Below are 21,797 nucleotides of genomic sequence, written 5' to 3'. Positions count from 1 at the left end.
GAGCATAATCGGAATGCACTAACAAATAATATACAAGTTTGAGATAAAGAAACAATTTCATAGAGATGAACAATTTTCATATACCAAATATACCAAAGAAACAATTTCATAGAGATGAACAATTTTCATATACCAAATATACTGAAAAACATACCATCCTTTATTCTCTTCATCCGTGCTTTTAGTTGGTGGTTCCCATCCCAGACCAAGAATGTTTGGTCTCATAAATCATGCCACTCATCAATAATATCTCTCTCTTAAATTCTTCATTTACATGTCTCCAGATTGGTCTCCACTCCTTTAGGTTGTTTTGAGAGACTGCCATGAAGTCACCATCTGGTCCTCTTGCAGATACCAAAAAACTACCCATATTCTCCATGTAGGTTGAAGTATCAAATGTGGATACTAGCCAAGAGGTTTCATGAGATGCCTACCTAATGGCCTCATGTGGAACAAGGTGACATAGAGGAACTTTGGGAGTAGGGGTAGAGCATTTTAACATAGAATGACTCTAGAACATCACTCACATCAAGCCTAGCAGAACTCTCTTACCCAATTGATGATAATGACAAGGATTGTCTTTTTTGGCACCTTGGTCACAACATTATCGTGCTGCCTCTCAATGTTGTCCTCCACTTGAGTCTTTTTGTGCCCACCATCTTGAGTACCTTCCACTATTGTCTAGTTAGTAGTCCCAATAGTTGTGGGCTGCATGCTCTCACTGAGGAAATTTTAAGCTTCCTCGAATGCCTCATCGTCAACAAACATACAATGTCTTAAGGGCATCCTTTGACCAGATCTAAGTTGCATGCTGCATCCTACACATGCAATCAAAACATGAAATTCCACCATAAACATCAGCCCACTAATTTACCCTCAACAAGAATTTAATATAGCAAAATCACTGACCTCTTGCACGCTTGGATTACAAGCATTGTTGGCTCCATGCTTTGTTACTAGTTCTCTTAGGATCCATATCAACAATATATGCTACATAATAAGACTAATTTCAAATGAAATCACAAACAATTTCATGACATAACCATCCTAAAATTGAAATCCTACACCCACTAGACTTACTACCACATTGTCATTCAATCAACCTCTTATATTACACACACATCCAATTAAAACCATTTCTCGACCTAACTTCACACACCAAATACTTTCTAGACACATTCTCTCTCTCTCTCTCTCTCTCTCTCTCTCTCTATATATATATATATATATATATATATATATATATATACAGGTCCAATTCTAAATATGTATTGTTTCCTACATGGCATAGTTTGTCTTCTAGTCTTTTAGCTTACATATTCTTGAAGGTATTTTTTTCTATTCAACTTCATATGTGTGGCACAACACTTCACACATGCTTGTCTCCATACATGTCTGGTGCCTCACCAAGACCTTGCTGCTTTCTTTCTATGCGCTTTTGAGGTCTGTATTCAAGGTAAAGAGAAACGTTTACCTTAAGAGAGGAAGAACCCAAATGGATTTCACAACCACTTGATCTCTTTGAGCACTCATGCATGTGGGTGCTCCTTGAGCTTTCAAAGGGTACTAAAGAAATCCCAAAATTGATGGCATTGTGGCTCCTTGTGGTACGGTCACCAATTTACGATCACACATACAAAAACTGCCCACAACCAGGGAAACATCATGTCTTTGTGAGATCCTTGAGCACTCGTGTGTGTGGGGTTCTCCTTGAGCTTTCAAATAGTAGTTATGTTTATAAAGAAGGTCCTCCTCCCACAACCGGCCGTTGGAATAACATCTTTCTTTAAATGAGCACAATGCCTCTTACCTAGAGGACAACAAGTGCTTCACAAGCTATGGAGCATGGCATGAAATTAGATGTCGTAATAAGGAGGTGGTACTATGGATCTTGGCATGTAGTTGGATGAACAACACCACCTCCACCACAAGAGCTATAAGTGAGGCATAGATTTCCCCCAAGATCCATTGCTTTTTCTTCATACCTTATCTAGCTACCCTAGAGCTACATTGTGTCATCAGATGGTTCCGACCATCTTCTATTCTGTGGTAGCTCTCCTGATAGTAGCCATAGCTCTCCTACAATAACCATATGGAAACTATCCCCCAACAACCACAAGTCTCTTGCAAAAGCCACATGAGAGCTTCATGAGCTCCCTCAAGATTCCTCATGCTTCCCATGTGCAGTGCCACTTCATGTCAAGCCACGTTGGCCTCTTAGGCTCCTAGTCTCTCAAGTCCCATTATCTAGACTCTAGCACATAAGACTCATCATGTGCCACTCAATCATGAGCTCCCTTAAGATAGGGCAACATCAAGCACATGTGAGCTCCTTGAGCATCCACGAGCACAGGGGTGATCCTTGAGTTTTCGTATAGTAGTAAAAGAAATCCCTAAAAGAAACTCACATGTCTAGATGCCGTCGAGTGTGACCAGGCTGTTGTGCACGGGTAGCCATAGAGCAGTGCAAGGTCACTTCTTGATGTCATATGTGGGACTTTTTGTCTTCTGAGAGCTCCATGACCATTGGCCGTTGCTTTGAGGTAGATGTTATTGCCCATTGTATTGTTATGCTACTATTCCCACAAGCTCATTGGTCTTCTACAAGTGGACCCTTGAGGCAAATTTTGATTATGTTGATATGCTATAGTTCATTGATCACAAACCTTCAAGTCGCCTAGTAGAGAAAACCCTAAAAAATCTACAAGAAAGGGGGTTAATTTAATTGAATATAATTTTTCATGGATACACCCATTTGTCTACAATTTATCTTATCCTAAGGCTATGTGCAAAAAATTACAAAAAGCTTAATCAATGATTTAGGCAAGGGTATTTATAGAAACTATGTTTAATCTCTAAAAATGTCAACATCTAATCACAAAATAACTCTATGGTAAAAAAGGAGCATAATTCCTATTAAGTTATTATTTTTTGCTTACTCTAATTTTACAGAGAGCTTAAATTAATAGGAAAGTGAAAATTTGGAAAAAATTGGAATTCAAAAGTCAAAAAGGACAATTGTACTTCAAATATTTAAAAAATTGAATAATACAGGTCACTTACTTTGAACTAGGCTAAAAGTTTTTAAGAAGATGAAGACCGGTAGGTGAGGTAGAGCTCCTCAATCCCCTCAGACATCCACAAGATTTTCTTCCTTGTAGTTGGAGCCAAATAACATAATAAAGGTTTTACTATATGCACTACTACTATACTAGCTAATGTATATGCATTGAAGGTTTCAAGCACTCCTGTAAGAAAGAAGTAAATGATATAAATTTGATGGCTTCTAGCTTCATAAAATAGGCATGGGAAAATGAGGGAGGAGGGGTCCCTTTTATAGCCAACTAGGCTCCCTAGTGTAGACTACTAAGTGTATGGTCAAATATCAATGCAACTCAACTCAATGGTAGGCTTCATTAGTTAAATGGTGGGTGTTATGGCTCACCCTAACCCTCCTTGAAACACATCCAGCAAGAGATTACCTGGTAAATTTAACTGTCGATCATTTTTTAGGATCTTTCCAATGGTCGAGCTCATAACCCTTGAGAACTCCAAGCTCTACAACTCCTTGATAAATAATTCCATTGCATCTCCCGTAAACATTGTCACAACGTCGCATTGCACTGTGTGTACTCATCCCTCCTCTCACCTCACATCACTCATACACATTCACTAGAATGCATTAGAGAGAGAGAGAGATTAGTAAGAGCAAGATTCTATTGCACAATGGGAGAGTCTTTTGTATTATAAGAGATTTTCACTTATATACATGGCCATAAATGTTCACACTCACTTAAACTGTGGCTGGCTAAGAACTTTAGGCTCATAAGAGGCCTAAAGAGGCCTAATGCTATTACAATGACTACTCTCATATTATATCCATGAAGTATGTCACTTGGGACTTCATCCTAACTTACTACCACATGCTCTTGAAGTGGGAATTACCATAAGTATTACTTCGGACCATTACGGGCGCCCATCCAAGTTGTAGATTTGGACACCATTGCTTCATATCTTGAATGTATGACCTTTTGGTGTATCTACCTTGACTCCTTGATGTAAGATAATGGCGGTAGATCTTGTTAACCCTAGGAATGGGTTAACATTCCCCCTTCCTGATGTCGATCGCGTCCTCTCGTGATCGCATTGAAGACCTTTGTGTGGGGAGAATTTACTAACTTTGTTGATGGATTTTGATGTTGAGTGACATTAAATGGTCATTGTTCCTCCAGAAGGAATAAGAAGGGCTAGTTAGTTAGTGAAAAAAGTGAAAATTCCTAATAGGGTGGGTTGGTGGGGGTATTTATGAATGATTGCATTTTTATATTTTGTGAGCCTCTTTTTTTTGTTAATCTTTTTTGCTCACTTAGTTTTTTGGTAATCATAAGCAGAGGTACATGGGATTTTGTATTAGTTTTGGGAAACTAAGAGATGTTAATAATGGGGGAGAAGAGAAGGAAGGATCCGAAGGAATGTAGATAAAATCATCAGAACTAGATTATAATTCTTAGTTCCTCATTTGATTCATTGAAGCGACATTCATCATGTGAATAATTTGGCCTTTGATGAAGTCCCTTTTAGTGTCAGGATTCTTGTCAAATTTTGTTGAGTAGGAGCTGTTTCTGCATGCTTCTTCCCATGTGATTTTTATGCTTTTATGTATATTTTTAATGGCTCTTATGAAGCAGATATACATGAAGTACAAGAATTGAGTCATGTAGACTCTTATTAAGCTAGTCTTGTTCGAGTAGCCACTTGTTGGCAAGGCTTGAAAGAATTACTACGACTTGAAAAGCTTAGATAGATATTTTTAAAAAGGACTAGATATCATTGTGTTATGAAGACTCTAGCTTTGTTTGGAGAGATTTGTAATTTTAAGGAAAATTCTAGATGATGGGTTCTACCATTGACCAGGCTTTCGCCCACCATGGCCCCCCCATTCAGAAATGTACCTCGAAGGTTGTCGATGGTGAGGCTTTGGTGCAAATTTCCTCTAGTGCATGAGTATTGATATGTACTCATGGAGCAACTGCTACATTAACTTAGCCAAAATAATAGTAAGCTATAAGCTTAACAAAAATGTAATGGCTATTGAAGATCATTGAGAGTTTCTTGTGATATTCTACCATTTTTAGGTAGGCCATATGTGTGACTCCCTTGTGTTTGTGTTTTATTTTGTTTTTTTTTTAACCTCCTTTTTGCAAGCAACAGGTTCTTGTGTCTACTCTCTTTTTTGGGAGAATAGGTTCTTATGTATGCCACATAGCTTATGCACTTATGCTTCTCATCCAGAGGGGTGAAAAGGGCATTGTGAATTTGTCTTTAAAGTGCTCATAATTCTCCATTGTAGATGTGGGAATTGAATCTTGAATTTTTGGCATAAGTGTTGTCAAGGTGATAAAGATGCTTCTGGTTGGTTGCCATTGGGTTTAAAAATCTCTTGTGTATTTATTGAGTGGCTTGCTTGGTGTTGCATGGATTTCCATTCTTGTAGAACTTTAGGGGTGAAGTTGTTGGGGTCAAAGGTGTTGGTGAAGCATTCCTCCCTTTGTTCGATCTTGGGAAACCATATGATGGGATTACCATCATAGTATCCTTGTTATTGAAGCACGTGCACAGGCACCCTTCGTTGATGAACATTATAAATTGGTGGTGGCTGATGCTTTTGGTGCTGAGGTTTCTTTCTTGGTGCAAGATTAGGGAAATTTTTGATGCTCTTGGGAATCAAGCTTTGGTATTTCCTTGGTAATACCCTTGTACATCCAATAAGATTTTTGGTACCCACACTTCTTGAGTTGTCGAAGTTCTTTGAGAAACTCCATTGGCTTTTGTGGATGTTGTTGTGGAGAAAGTTTATGTGAGGAAGCGGCTTTGATGATTGAGGCACCCAAATTGGATTGGTGCCTTTGTAATAGCTTTGGGCTACAAGTAGCTGCTTCTCCACCCACATTTTGATAACATCAAGACACCTTGATTTTGGTTGGGTTTTCTTTTGGTGAAAGTGGCAGGTTGTGGGCCCTCCTTCACATTGGTTGGCACTGAGGTTACGGGTTTGAGACTCATGGGCGTTGATGAGGGTGGAGTCTCTTGTAGAGTGGCTGTTGATGAGATGAGGCTTTTGAGCATGCATCCATCTCCTTTGGTGAGGTTGGTCGATGAAGAGGCATTGGCTTTGGAGCTTTTCCCTTGAGTTCCTTGGTGTTAGATGGTTTCCTCGAATGATTCTTCTGTAGAGAGTACATCTTCCTCTTGAAAGGGGAAGCGATACTCCTCCGATTTTTGTATTTTGGTTACTTTCTTAGGTTTGACATTATGAGGTTCAATCACAACCGATGATACTGTATGACACTCAACAATGCTAAGCATGCTCTCCTAAGCTTACTTTTTGTGTTGCACATATGTTATGTGATCATGATTTTGAGTTTGGGGTGCTTGGGCGGGTTCTAGTCTCTTGATTGGTCTGTGAGATGCACTGAGTGATGAATCAGAACTTATTTGATCCTCATTAAGTCATGTACTAGAACTTGTCTCATCTTCTGACTTTCCTTGGATCGTCGTGTTTTCATTATGTTTGCCCATGCGATGAGAATGAACTTTCTTTTTTGCTTTTTTGTTCTCTGCCTTACCCATCGGTTTTGTGGTTTGACTGGTAGCCTTTGAGTTCGATGCTTCTGCAATCATGTGTAGCTTTTAGCTCTTTTGGGGTTAGGACTGCCACATAGGCTCTTTTCCCTTGTCCTTTATTTCAACCTTGGTTTTGACAATTTGGTGGCTCTTGTTTTTCTTGGGTTTAGAAGGTTTTGTTTCACCTTTTGGTTTCCGTTTTAAAACTTACTCCTCTACCCATTTTTAAGTGTGTTTTGTTGTATTCTTTTTTATTATTTCTCGTGCCTTGGCATGTAAGCGTGTAAGCACATTCAAGGGTATCGTGGACGATTTCCTATTTTACACACTCAAGATGTTAAGAGTTGTATTCTGTGAGACAGATTGCAGTGAAGCAACTCGCCTCGAGAAATCTTGGAATATGTGATCAATGCCACATCATTCACATATGTGTTGCAAGGTATCAATGTGGGCATGGAAGTATTCCAAATTGTGCATTCTACTACTTTGTGCAGTTCACGAACAATATAAACATTGAAGTGTTTTCTTAATCACTTCGAGCACTTTCTACCCTTTGGGGCATGGGAGATGGAGGTTTTGAGTTGATTGTAGGTGAGTTGGAACATTGGGGTGTGTCATGACCAATGGTTTTGCAATATATGTAGTACATAAAGATAAGTTTATTTTACGCACATTGGGGAGTCAAAAGTACTTGTAATCAGCAGCCAAATGAGCATGCTAGTGTGTGTAAAAACAAAGAGAAAATATCTTGTAAAAACACTACAACCAAATGAGTATGCAAGCATAAGTGTGCACAAGCAAAGACCAAAGTGTTGACAAGAAGAAGAAGACGACATCAACATCGAAATGAAGCATAAAAGAAGCAACAAAGGAGCTATCAATCTCTCAAACAAAAAAATTGTTGTAGATCCTACTTTCTACACAAAGTGCTTGTAACTAGCCTCTGGGACCAATGATGTACCCAAGCTAGAAATTCATCTCTTTCCTAGGGCCAAAGTAGCATTAAGGGGGGGAAGTGCCAAAGTAGCACATGGGCCAAAGTTGCTCATAGCACATAGGGGAATTAGAAAGGAAAAATTCAAACAACATTATGTAACCAACATCCAACCACCTTGAGTAGCCCAAAGCTTTGGCCCCAAGGGGGGGTGTTGATGAGAAATATGGTGTCAAAGAGCATAAGGAAAATATGGAGTGAGTGTGAGAAGCCACATCGGGCCTAGTGAGAATTATCCCACATGCAAGAGAAAGGCCAAGTTGTACTCTCCTCATATAAAAGGAGGGCATTTCATGCATTGGAATACAAGCACAACATCTCAAGTCTTTTATGAGTACAAGTTTCCATCTTGTAACCTAATTGAACTTGAGTCTAAACTTAATTAGCACACACTCATCACAATGAGTCTTCTTCATTTTTATCCACCTTAGATTAGTGTTGTCATTAGTGTAGGATTAAGTAAGTGTCTTGTTATTAGAAAGTTGTTTAAGAGAGCTCGATCCATGTATCTCAACAAAATTTTTTCTAGAAAGATTTTCCTATTTTGCAACCCATTTTTATTGTGTTCTAAAAGGAATTTGGAAAAACTCTGTATGAGAGAGTTGTAGTATTTTTGAAGTACTACAACTTTGTCTTTATGAATGTTTTGTGATTTCATCGTTTAGACACTCAAAAAGTAACCCAAATATGGTACACAATCTTTTTTGGGTAATTTTTAGTGCTTTAAGGCCCGTTTATTACCTCGATTTCTAGGTCAAATTTTGAGGATGTTGGTCAGAGGCCAAAATGATGGATTTTGCACTCGAACGCTCAAGACCAATTTCGAAGAGCTTGATGTCGGCTTTTTGATGAGCACTAGAGCGCATTCATTGGATTCACGGCCTAGGTGATTATGGGCTTCCAAAAAGGGCTGTTTTCCAGACTCTCTTTTTGTTTTTTTTTGGCCGCCCGACGGACCTGTTTCAGTACGTGAAATGGACTTCATGATATTTTTTTTTATGGGTGTGAACTGGCTAATCCATGAAACGCTAATCCCTGAACCGCTAATTCATAAAACACTAATTCGTGAATTGGGGTTTCACATTTTTTTTGGCATGAACTGGCTAATTCATGAAACGCTAATCTACTAATTTGTGAAACGCTAATTTGTGAATTGGGGTTTCATAGATTTTTTTTTTTTGCGTGAACCGGCTAATCCGTGAACCACTAATTCATGAACTGGGTTTTTTTTAAAGCCGTGCGAGGATCTGTTTCACGCCGTGAATTGGACCTGTTTTGCACATGAAATGGGTAGTTCACGGATTTATTTTTTAGAGTCTAGTGGGAAATTCGAGTTTCCTTGTGTGGAAGGAATATTTTTTGAATTTTAAATTTGGGAGATATGGGCACTTTCCCAATAAGATAAGTGGGAATAAAAAAAGGCGACTCTTTTATGACACCCCCTTATACCCTTCATAAATGACTCCCCCAAAATGGACAAATTGACAACTCATTGGTATCTTTTCATTCAATGCTCATTAGCATTAATGAGTTATGGAAAAAGATGCTTAAGAATTAATCAAGGATTAATTCTTTTACTAATCTTTTTTTCTTTGGACTAATCAAGGGCTCTAATTAACCCCTAATCACTCATTAATTCACACCATTGACCATATCATTGGATAGAGAATGAAATTGCTAAGATATGTGCATCAACTAATATATAAATTAATTTATAATTAAAGATTAATTAAACTCTTAATTCTAGTCTCTTCTCTTTATGCAAAATTAAGCAAAAGAGAGGAAAATTCTTCCAATTGATGAAGAAATTGATATAATTAGGCGTTTTGATGCATCTAGATGCTCTCAAAACACTCAAAAACACTAATTTTGATGTATTACATGATCAAATTTGATCCAAAAAATAGATTTTCTAATCTTTTTCTTCTTGAATTGGATTAATCACCCTTAATGAGAAAATTTAGTCAATTAAGAAAGATTAGTGGATTTCAAGAGTTTTTGGAAAAAAAATTAAAGGATTAAGCTACCCCTAATACACACTCTAATGCATACAAATCAAACGAAAAAACACACAAATCAAACAAAAATTAATGATTTTAACTCTATGTTTAACTCTAAAGAGAGCTAAAAATCACTAAAATTTGTATTTTTTGATGCAATGGAAGCAAACAAAGCCTAAAACACTCTATGTGCAAGCCTTAGGAACATTAAATACCAAATTAACAATAACAAAAATAACGATTTAAGCTAAAAATTAAGCAAAAAAGCATTCTTTATAAAAACAAAAAAGAGAGCTATTCTTCACCACATCACACACAAATCTCTATCAAAACCACATCTTTTTTATGGGAAACCACTAATCAAGACAATGGGAAATGGGTAATGCATAGATTAGAGAAAAACAATAGAAAAATCCAAGGGATGACTCCCCGATAGTGGTGCCAAAAATGTTATGGCTCACCCAAACTCCCCTTGAAACCAACAAGAGATTACCTAACCGAAAATGTCATGAGGATATTTCCAATGGCCGAGCTCATAACCCTTGAGGTCTCCAAGCTCTACAACTCCTTTTGAAACAATTCCACCATGCCTCCGCCGAGAGCATTGTCACACCATCGCATTGCAATACGTGTACTTGTCCCTCCTCTCACCTCACTTCACTCACACACACTCACTAGCATGGATTAGAGAGAGATAGAACAAGACTCTATTGCACAATGGGAGAGATCCTTGAATTATGAGAGATTTTCACTTATATACATGGCCGTAAGTGTTCACACTCACTTAAACTTTGGGACCGGCTGGGCACTTTAGGCTCATAAGAGGCCTAATGCTATTAGAATGACTACTCTCATAATATATTCATGAAGTACATCACTTGGGACTTCTTCCTAACTTACTACCACACACTCTTGATATAGAAATCACCATAAGGACCATTATGGGCGCCCATTCAAGTTATAGATTTGGACACCATTGCTTCATATTTTGAATGTATGACCTTTTGGTGTATCTACCTTGACTCATTGATGTAAAATAATGGCGGTAGCTCTTGTTAACCCTAGGAATGGGTTAACAATCGGGTTTCGGCGTACCCTTGGAACAGGTGTTTCCGGGTGGACAATGTCCCAATGTGGCAGATGCCGCTCATGTACATGAGGATGACCATCCTATGGCCAACAGTTTGTTGAAGCAAACTTTTGTAGAGTCTCCATCCTATGCACAATTGATGGTAGAATTACTGGATGATCCAGAAGAGGAGGCTTTTGATATGCAGATGCACATGATGTCTGCGGGGAAGGTTTGACCTGGGATCCTTTCAATTTGGTTGAGGACAACCCGATGGCACTAAAAGCTCACACAGAGACTCCCCAGTTGCGTGCAGCAATGGCAAATGCTCATGAAGTGGTTCATAATGGTTCCGATAACTTGGAGGTTCATCCGAAAGACGTGGAGAGGCAAATGGTAGCTAGCCTTGACGGCCTGACCCTATCTGTAAAAGGAAAGTTGATTACCTGATCAGGCCAAATCTGCACGGTTGGATGGGGGGTTATTGGAGCATATGCTTTGATCTCCGGATATGCCGATGAAGGGCTTAGTAAGGAACCATTGGATTGCTTGGAACAAGTGCAATGCGAGGGGGTGATTACAGATCCCAGCATGGTTTGTTGCAGTTTGCAAGCTTGTGGTGGTACGGGCATCATTGAGGACAAGGCCTAAAATCTTCATGTTGTGATTGCTAAGAAAGGATTTGAAATCGGTCCTTTTGTTGGCAGTTGGGAGTATGTCTGACAAGATGAGGGCCAATGCGGTAGCACAGAGAAGACATTCAGTGCCTTGTCTCAATGGGCTATTATGTTGCGGAATGCAATGATCTCCGCTTATGCTGACCCAGGCCATGGGGAGAGAGCAGTATGGTTGGAAGATGCGGAAGCAAGGTGTGGGGCTGGACATCCCCATGATCCCAAAGAAGAATGCTCAAATGAAGGAGGAGAATGTTTGCTTTGAGAATGCTTGAATGAAGGAGCAAAATACTCACATTGTGGATGATTACATGAATGACCAGGATGGATGCTTTGAGGATACTCAGATAGATGAGCAGGAAGGGTTGCAGCATGCACCCATGGATGAGCTAGAGGGTGAGGCACTGGAAGAGCTGTGTGGCCAAGAGAGCCTAGGAATGCCCTCGCATGTCGAGAGCCCTCATACGGATATGCAGGAAAGTAGGGAGGACGATCTCTAGGATACTTAGATGCATGAAAACAAGGGTGAGATTGGGGAGGAGCAGAGTGGCTGCGAGAGCCCAAAGAAACCCTTACATGTCAAGACCCCCTGGATGCATGAGCAGGCACATAACCAGTATGCAGTTTATGCTTGGATGTTGAGCAGGGGAGATTCGGATGATCCAGGTGGTATTTCTAGCCATGATGATGGGATGGTTATGGTGGTGAGGGTTGAGACAGCATGGAAGGAGCATGAAGGCCGGAAGAGCCAGGTGATGCCCTTGTATGTCTCTAACCTTGCATCAGGTTTCCCTCATGGCGTACATAGTCCATAATCCAGTTTCTAGTTTCGGTCAAGATGATAACATAGACTGGTTTGAGATGTTGCTTGCCAACGACGGAGTGCCTGTCCATGGTGATAGCCCTGCAAAGGTGGATGCAGCTTGGTTTGACACCTTGTTGAAAGCGGATATTTGTCTAGAAGCCACGAAACCAGAGCAGCTCGGTGATGTGGATCATGGAGATTATGCTTGTATGCAGGATCCAGTAGAGCATCATTAGGAAAATTCTGGACTCAAAAGAGGGCTGTTTCAACAATAATATAATAATAGACACATAGATTGAGTGACATGTAATCTACGAACGATATTCACCGGTGGTGGGACCTCTGTACAAACCCACCCAAAACGTGGAGAAACTCTTATCTTCATGAAATATTAAAAAAAACCATCACCTTGTCTTAAAATATTTAAAACCGTTTTTTTGTCAGCACCTAACACAATAAAAGAATGTTTTCCACATTCCTGTGTTAGACGTGGAGCACTAAAAAATTCTTTCCACCACCCCTAGAACTAATGAAGCTTGAATGCTTGGAATAGATAGATACACATTCTTGTGGTTATTCCCTCAACTTGGTTCCACTTTTGAATCTCGAAACATCTTTGGCGCCCAAAAGAACACACCGTCCCTCATTTCTTCTTCCCTCCTTGATCCACAAAAGCGGTTAGCTCAGTCATCCACTTTCTGCTACTTCTTCTTTCGCATACGTCTGTTAATCTATCATGGCACCCGAAAGTGGACTGAAACGAGCAAGGAGTAGTATCTCATCTGTTATGTTGTATAACATAAAAGACGAGAACGAAGAATGGATTCCCCAAGTATACAGGAAGTACTCTTGGGTCACTATGCAGCCAGGAAAACGAGGCCACTACCGAGTGAAGGGAAAGGCATCTGAAGACGTGGCCAAACATTGGAAAGGAAGGATCCTTGACTTTAAGATGGCACTAGGAGGGAAAACTGTCAAAGAAGTGTTGATCCAGCATGTATTCATGCAAAAAGAGATCAACGTGGGACCATTGGAAGGACTTCCAAGCAGGGATTTCATTCACGTGATCACGTTAACCGCGAAGTGGTAATAACACTAGTTAATAACACTCTCACACACTTGTTAATATCATAGATATTCACACAACCGGGAGAAACTTGCTATCCCGGTTTTCCCGGCGGGCTACTAGCTTGGCCCGGCGGGCCACTGTTTAGCCCGGCGGGTTACTTATCTAGCCCGGCGGGCCTTTTTTTGCGCCAAAAACTTGGCTGTTTTGGAGGGACCTATATAAAGGGTTTCCCCTCACTTCCAAATGTGCTTTACCAAAGCACTTGGGTGGCTCACCTCAGGCTAAAAGACACAAGAGGTGAGTATAAATATTCTGGATTTTTGTTTGAAGCTTGTTAATAATATTTTGTATTTTATAAGATTTTGATTGTAAATGGTTTATCGTATTTGTTACGTGGACTAGCAATGTCTCCTCTTGGGTGGTCTACTCGAGTGCCAATTGGTCTGGGTAGGAGCTTCCCTAGAGGAGGGTATAGGTGGTGAGATGTTCGAGACATCATCTCTATCTAGGGATGGATTGCCTCAAATGCATCTCACCAAACGTTTGGTTTCTTTAGGTCGACTAGCAATACCTCCTCTTGGGTGGTCTACTCGAGTGCCATTTGGTCTGGGTAGAAGCTTCTCTAGAGGAGGATATAGGTGGTGAGATGTTCGGGACATCGTCTCTATTTAGGGATGGATTGTCTCAAATGCATCTCACCAAACGTTTGATTTCTTTAGGTCGACTAGCAATACCTCCTCTTGGGTGGTCTACTCGAGTGCCATTTGGTCTGGGTAGGAGCTTCTCTAGAGGAGGATATAGGTGGTGAGATGTTCGGGACATCATCTCTATTTAGGGATGGATTGCCTCAAATGCATCTCACCAAACGTTCGGTTGCATTGGCAAGAAGTGGGTTTTAGACTTTATAATTGCATATTTTAGTTTTACTCAGGCTGTTTTGGATCTCAAATCTTGCATGATTGTTGTTTAGGTGTTACAATGGTTGCTTCTAATTGCGGCACATCAACCCAACGAAGCAACAGACCATTAGAAACTAGTGGAGTTTCCTTGCAACGAGATATGACAGCACAAACTTTGAATGTTGCGTCTCAAAGTGGCAAGAGGAGGAGCGGAGGAAAATCACCGGGACCTGAATGGCAATTTGCTTCCAATCTTTCTAGATTTGTCGAATGGAAGTGTAATTTTTGTGGCTTGGTAAAATCTGGGGGTGCTCCCAGAATAAGGGAGCATTTGCTTGGCACTAGCACAAAAAATCCCGGAGGTAAATGCAAGGGTGCAGGAGCTGATGATGCTGCAAAGCGCCTTAGAGCTTTGATAAGTAAACAAGCATCACAAAACAAGAGACCCAATCTCTGTGCAAGAAATCACCAATCGCCGAATTTGGCAGCATCAAGTGGAGGGATCTCCAACCAAGGAGTGACTCCAACACATACTACTTGCCAAAATGACACCCAAGGTCCAGATGTCTCAATACCGATGGATGCATCTCCTGAGTTTCAGGTGGGTATGTCTCGTACCAGACAAACTAATCTAGTTGACAGCTTTCGTGCCATTGCTTTAGAGGATGCTCAACTTGCTTTAGCGAAAGCGATCTTCTTTACTGGTTCTTCATTGTCTATGGTCACGAAAGATTCATGGAAGATGGCTTGGAAGAAGATTGGAGAATATGGACCTGGGTTTTGTCCACCAACTTATCACCACATGCGAAATCAATTACTTGACAAGTGCTATGACAACACACGGGAAAGCGTTCAAAGACTCATAATTGACACCACAAATCAGTCTGGATGCACAATTGTCAGTGATGGTTGGTCGAATGCCCAAAGACGTCCATTGATAAATGTAATGTTGGTATGTCCTCGTGGGGAATGCTTTATCAAAGCTGTTGATAGCTCCGGGGAAATTAAATCTGGTCAATTTATCACCGATATCATTGGTGATGCTATCGACCAAGTTGGGTCTGAAAATGTGCTTCAAGTGATTATGGATAATGCAGCTAATTGTCGAGCAGCAGGTCGTATGTTGGAATCTCGATTTTCCAATATCTATACATTTGGTTGTAACACTCATAGCCTTAACTTGGTGTTACAAGATTGGTACAAAAATGCTGATACAGAGTGGTTCAAGGAGATTATCGATAGTGCAAGTAAGATTGTCAAATTTGTGCTCAAACGGCAACGTGTTTTAGATATGTATCGTCAACGCATGGAAACTATGCTAAAGTTGCCTTGTGAAACCAGATTTTGCACTAATTTTTATATGCTTCAATCTCTCCTAAGAAATAGGAATGCAGTCATGGAAACCTTTGTGTGTGCTGGCTTCTCTGAGTGGGAGGTTGACCAGTGCGAAAAGGTTAAAGAAAAGGTGAGGTACATGCGATCTTTGATATCGGATCATAGTTTATGGGAGGAAGCAGCAGATTGTTATCATGTTATGATGCCAGTTATGCTTGCTTTGCGCCAGTTGGATTCTAGATTGCCAAATATCGGGAAGGTTTGGATGGCGTGGTGGTCCATTCAAGAAAGCCTCGCAAACCCAGAGGAGCCCACTAAAACTGTTGTCAAGCATTGGAGTCCTCCATTCACCAGAGCAAGGAGAAATATCTTGGCCAAGTATGTAAGCGCTCGGTGGGTAGGAGCACATAGTCCATTGCATAGTGTTGCATATTGTCTTGACCCAGAATACTGGCATATGGACGTGAATGCCCTAGATGAGGAGGTAATCGATGATTTCTATGATGTTGTGGAGCGATTTTATGAAGGTCCAGATGGGCAAGCAACAGCGGTAATTGAGCTAACCAAGTATAAATTGAAAGAAGGTAGATTTGCCTTGGAGTTTGTGCAAAAGCTTGCTAAGGAACAGCCTGCTTGGAAATGGTGGATGTTGAATGGGGGAAGTGTTCCAACTTTGCGACGCTTAGCTGTGAGAGTGCTTGCGCAATGTGCTTCAAATTCTAGTTCTGAACGTAATTGGAGCAGTTACAAGTATGTGCATTCTATTAGCAGAAATCGTTTATTGAGTGATAGAGTTGAGAAGTTGGTGTATATGTATTGTAATGATAAATTGGTGAAGTCAATTGAGTCAGATGATTACAACAAAGAGATGCCTAAGTGGACATATGACATTACTCAGGATGAGTATGATGCAGAAGAGAATGGAGATGTAGAGCCTAATGTCCCACATACGAGCGATAACTTGTGCTTTATTGAAGAGATAGAAGAAAACTTGCAACCCGATTTTGGTGTTAGTAAAGCCACCCGCAGACGCTCCTCACGTTTGATGTAATCATGTTAGTTTTGACACACTCCAATGTAATCCGTCTTGCAACAACTGGATATCAAACATGTTGGTGAACATTTTAGAGAGAATGGTTTTTAGTCATGTCATGTTAAACTTAGAATACGAAATCATGTTAGTTTTGACACACTCCAATGTAATCCGTCTTGCAACAACTGGATATCAAACATGTTGGTGATCAATTTAGAGAGTATGGTTTTTAGTCATGTCATGTTAAACTTAGAATACGAAATCATGTTAGTTTTGAGACACTCCAAAGTAATCCGTCTTGCAACAACTGGATATCAAACATGTTAGTGTCAATTTAGAGAGTATGGTTTTTAGTCATGTCATGTTAAACTTAGAATACGAAATCATGTTAGTTTTGACACACTCCAATGTAATCCGTCTTGCAACAACTAGATATCAAACATGTTAGTGTCAATTTAGAGAGTATGGTTTTTAGTCATGTCATGTTAAACTTAGAATACGAAATCATGTTAGTTTTGACACACTCCAATGTAATCCGTCTTGCAACAACTGGATATCAAACATCTTGGTGATCAATTTAGAGAGTATGGTTTTTAGTCATGTCATGTTAAACTTAGAATACGAAATCATGTTAGTTTTGAGACACTCCAAAGTAATCCGTCTTGCAACAACTAGATATCAAACATGTTAGTGTCAATTTAGAGAGTATGGTTTTTAGTCATGTCATGTTAAACTTAGAATACGAAATCATGTTAGTTTTGACACACTCCAAAGTAATCTGTGTGCATGTGTTTGTGTGTGTGCGAGAGAGAGAGAGAGAGAGAGAGAGAGAGAGAGATAGAGAGAGAGCATTGGAAATCTTTTGAACAAAGTTGCCGAATCTTGTTAAATTCCAGGGTTGCATTTAAGAGAGAGATAAGTTTAAATGCGGCTCTAACTCGTCCATGTGTCGTGCATTGGTCAACCGATCATAGTCGGCACCCAATTTAAAACATATATACAAATTTTTGTGAAATTCTTTGCCGCACAAAGCACACGTAGTTCTGTTGACCATGTGTTACAAAAGACAGGTCAAGTGGTACATGTGCCCACATGGGACAGTGTAGTGGCCAGACCATGAGTGAAAGAAACTATAACAAATAGGGCATGGTCCGCCACTTTCGTGCCCATGTAGAGGTGGTTGCTCCAAACTATTCGGGTGTTCAAATGCCGTCATAGGAGAGTTTGCATGGCCTTGCTCCTCCATTTGCGTTATGCGTCTCTTCAAGAGCTTGTTCTCTCTTAGTATATCTCTAGCGCTTGAACTTTCAGGTGCTTGCCCGCGCTCTGGTGCTGCTTCCGTCTGTTGAGGGCCTTGGGTGCCTCTAATTTGGTTGATTTGAGTTTGAAGCTCATCAACCGTGTGATGAACTTCCATTGAGGCTCCAAGAATGGCCAGTTGCAACTCATCTCGAGGCATAGTGATTGACTCACTCCGAATGTCTTCCACATGTAGATGAGGAGGTCGAGAGCTAAAGTCTACAACTGAATTCTGCACAAATTGTGCATATAGCATTTTAGCAAACCAGAGGGGACAGTCACCGTGATGCATGGGTTGGGCCATGACATCCACAAAAATGCGCTCCGCATGCTCGATAATTAAAGGAACACTACATTGTGTCAGCTTCAAGCGCCCTTTTTTTATGGCATCATTGGAGACGTCAGGCCAGATGCTCTTGACCATCTCTTTGGACACATTCTTGTTTACTTGGGCATACTGTAATCCATGGGCCGGTGCCCATTTGGAGGTGCGTCCGGCAATACGTGCCGCATCATTCACAGTGCCACTGCCCGAGATTTGCTTTAAGCGTTCAAATGCCTTCTTTGCGGCTTCATTATTATCAGCCATCTGAGAAAAAGTATGTATACACTTTAAGTTTATAGAATCAATGTTAATTTAGGAATAGCTTTAAAGTTATTTTCAGATGTTAGGTATAAGTTTATAAAATCAATGTTTATTTACTGCAAACTTGTTATTTTCAAATACTCAGAGAGAGAGAGAGAGAGAGAGAGAGAGAGAGAGAGAGAGAGAGAGAGAATTGGGATCAAAATAATATTTAACAATTGGGACCAAAATAGTGTCAGTCGATTAAATGCAGGTCATGGAATAGATAGCCAACCAAAACATATCATTTACAAGAGGCTTTATAATAAGTGTGGTGTCATCTCAGATAGTGGACGTAAGCATGCAGCAGGTGACACTTCCAAATTCTTCAATTGCTCCTCAAAATCTGCCATGGTCTTCCTATCTTCCTTTGATGGCGTCATATAGGCAGCCGTCCATTCCTTAATCAAATTTGTGTGGATGGCAGTTTTACCCACCCACGGCACTTTGGTCATTTCTGCAAACTCAGCACAAAATAATGTAAACTTTTCAATCACCCAAGCCAAGCAGAAGACATCTGATGCCTTGCTCCATGGACAAGGGAACCTTACATCTGCGAGCTCAGGGGCTCTCCAGGGGCGTTGATCGTGCTCTACTTTGTTGGCGATATTTGTGGGTTTGAACACTATGCCCCTGTGGGTTAGGTCGATTGAAGCCTCCTGAGCAAAAGACTTCAATTGAGCCCTTCGGCTACCAAGGAATTGCTTTGCACAATAAGAAATGCCTTCTGGAAACCAGGAGACACCTTGAATATGGCATTTATGTACAACGCCGTACGATCCAGAGCCCATCTTCTTTTCTGTGATGATGGCCTCTGCAGGCAACCCAATTGTCATGCTGCAGTTAGTATTATGCTTTGTGCGCTGCAAGTGGGTGCCTTTAGAGACCTCACGTGCACCAGATGATAAATCTTCTTGTTCATCAGCAGGCCGGTCCAGCTCTTTGCGAGCTCTCTTGCTCAGGATAGCTTGGGTGTCTATGGCCTTTGCACGCTTGGACCTCTCTTTCTTTACCTTCCATTTTGTGTGGAAGTGCTCCAGCTTGGATTCATTTGTTTCCGCTGGTCTGTCGTCACCTAGGTCAACAGCGCATCTAGGCATGTTGCCCACAATGCTAGTAACAAAATGCTTGATGGCTGCTCCATCAGCACCCACATGGATATTTTTCACTGCGCGGACAACCTCACCTAATATTTGCTCAAATCGATTCCTATCAGACACAATACCCTCGATGTGATTAGGTGACAAGCAACTAATGAGGGTAACGAGTTTGATACGAATTGATTTCTTGATTTCAGGAGTAAGTGCAAGCGTCGCCATCAATCTGCACAATATAATTGACAAATAGTTGCAACATTTATAACCACAAAAAATGCTATTTGTAAGCTAACTAAGAGATTTCTACATCCAACACACTTATGACTCATGTCATGCAAACTAAATAATCACATTCATCGTCAAAAACAAACACAAAACACAAGTTTACGACTTAACTTGACGTCAACAGACCTAGTCAGTATACCGACCATCTGCAGATATCGCATTAAGATGAAAACTATGGCACAAGTTAAATGCTTTGACACATCGTCAGCAGACCTAGTCAGTATACCGACCATCTGCAGATGACTATCAAACCAAATAACAAAAACAAACTTCACCACATAACTTGGTGTCAGCAGACCTAGTCAGTAAACCGACCATCTGCAGATACCGTACTAAGTAGCAAAGCATCACACATGTCAAATGCTACGAGCGCACATCAGCAGACCTAGCCAGTAAACCGGCCATCTGCAGCGGGCTCTCAAAGCATTTAACAAAAACAAAGCCGCATTGTAACTTGGTAACTGCAAACCTAGTCAGTAAACCGACCATTTGCAGATACCGTGCCACAACATAAGTTAAATATTAAGAGTGCACATCAGCAGACCTAGCCAATCGCTCGGCCATCTGCAGCGGGCCTCTTAACATTTAACGACACATGCACATGCATCACAAACAACGTTAAACTTAAGCGTATGCAAAAAATTAAATGACACCAACACTTTCAACTTAAAAATTACCTCAAATTGATCACACTAGCACCACTGACACCAAGTACAAGGAAGATTCTGTGAACAGTGACCCCCTGGACCACCCTTTTATACCACAATATAGCCCGCCGGGCCGGGAGGCGGGCCCGACGGGCTTCTGCGCGCCCGGCGGGCCCGGCGGTCCAGACTTGTAGCCCGGCGGGCCAATTGTGGGTTACCAGGTCATCCCACCCTCTAGGATTTGAGAACTGTGAATTTTGTGAACATTGAGATTTGTGAACAATAGCTGTGATCACAAGAAAAAAGGCTGTGATCACGTGAATATGAAATCCCTGCTTCCAAGACACAGACCACATTGTAAGTGCTTGTGTTTTGTATTTCAATGTTGCAAATAAGGTGATTGATATACATTTTTCTGCCTTGCACAGATTTGTACCCATCCAATCTTCAGGAGTGGGAGCCTGCACAATGCTTGACGGGATTCTTGAATGTCGTACATGGTGAGGTGGGGGAACTTCAATATGAAGGTCATGCACCAAGTGATCTCGCAAGAAGTAGAACATATTTCTATAACTCATTTTATACCTTGCCCACTCAATATCGAGTTGACATGGGAAGTTGGAACGTATTCCGTTGCCCGCACTTGATAGTCCTGAGTGGCCATTGCTTGACACAGAAGTGATAGAGTCATACAGGACCAAAATGTTTAATGATATTAAATGTGCTATGAAGCCTAGCATTGGTGCAAGAAATGTCCACTTAAGTTTGTTTGTTCCAATTGCATGCTTTGTTCATTTATTTTCTGATTGTAAACAATTGAGAAAAACTAGAACAACTTTTGTGTGCAAAGATATAGATGAAGCCTGGCTTGATCATTTGTTTCACAAAGGTTGGAGAGTGAAATCATCAAAGGGAGATGATTTGATCGAATGTCGATTGAACACCTCCGACATTGCATTTCGGTGAGTGTTATGACATTCAAATGTATTTTTGTGAAACAGTTACAACACTTATTTGATTATACTCGAAAAATTATCCTAATGATATTTTGGAATCAGATACTATATTGCCAGGCAACATCTGTGCATGTCATTTACTTATAGAAGGTGGCGATGGATCAAGAACAACTGGGAAAGCATGGACCAAGATACAAGAGATGGCAGCCACTCTTGCTTGATAGATATAGTTATGATTCGACAGGGTCACCCATCTTTGACATTGGAAGTGGAAGAGAATTGGACTCTCGAATATGTTAGGAAGGAATTAGAAGTAGCTTTTCAGAATCCTCCAGATCAATTTTGCTTCAAGCCCGATGGTCGGAAGCTAAGTAAAAGAAGAGAGC

The sequence above is a fragment of the Cibotium barometz genome, chromosome 42 (genome assembly GCF_041138505.1).
Source record: "Cibotium barometz isolate CiBa-2024 chromosome 42, ASM4113850v1, whole genome shotgun sequence".
NCBI lineage: Eukaryota > Viridiplantae > Streptophyta > Polypodiopsida > Cyatheales > Cibotiaceae > Cibotium > Cibotium barometz.
The sequence above is the reverse complement of the archived record's forward strand: the minus strand, read 5'-3'. Positions refer to the sequence as shown.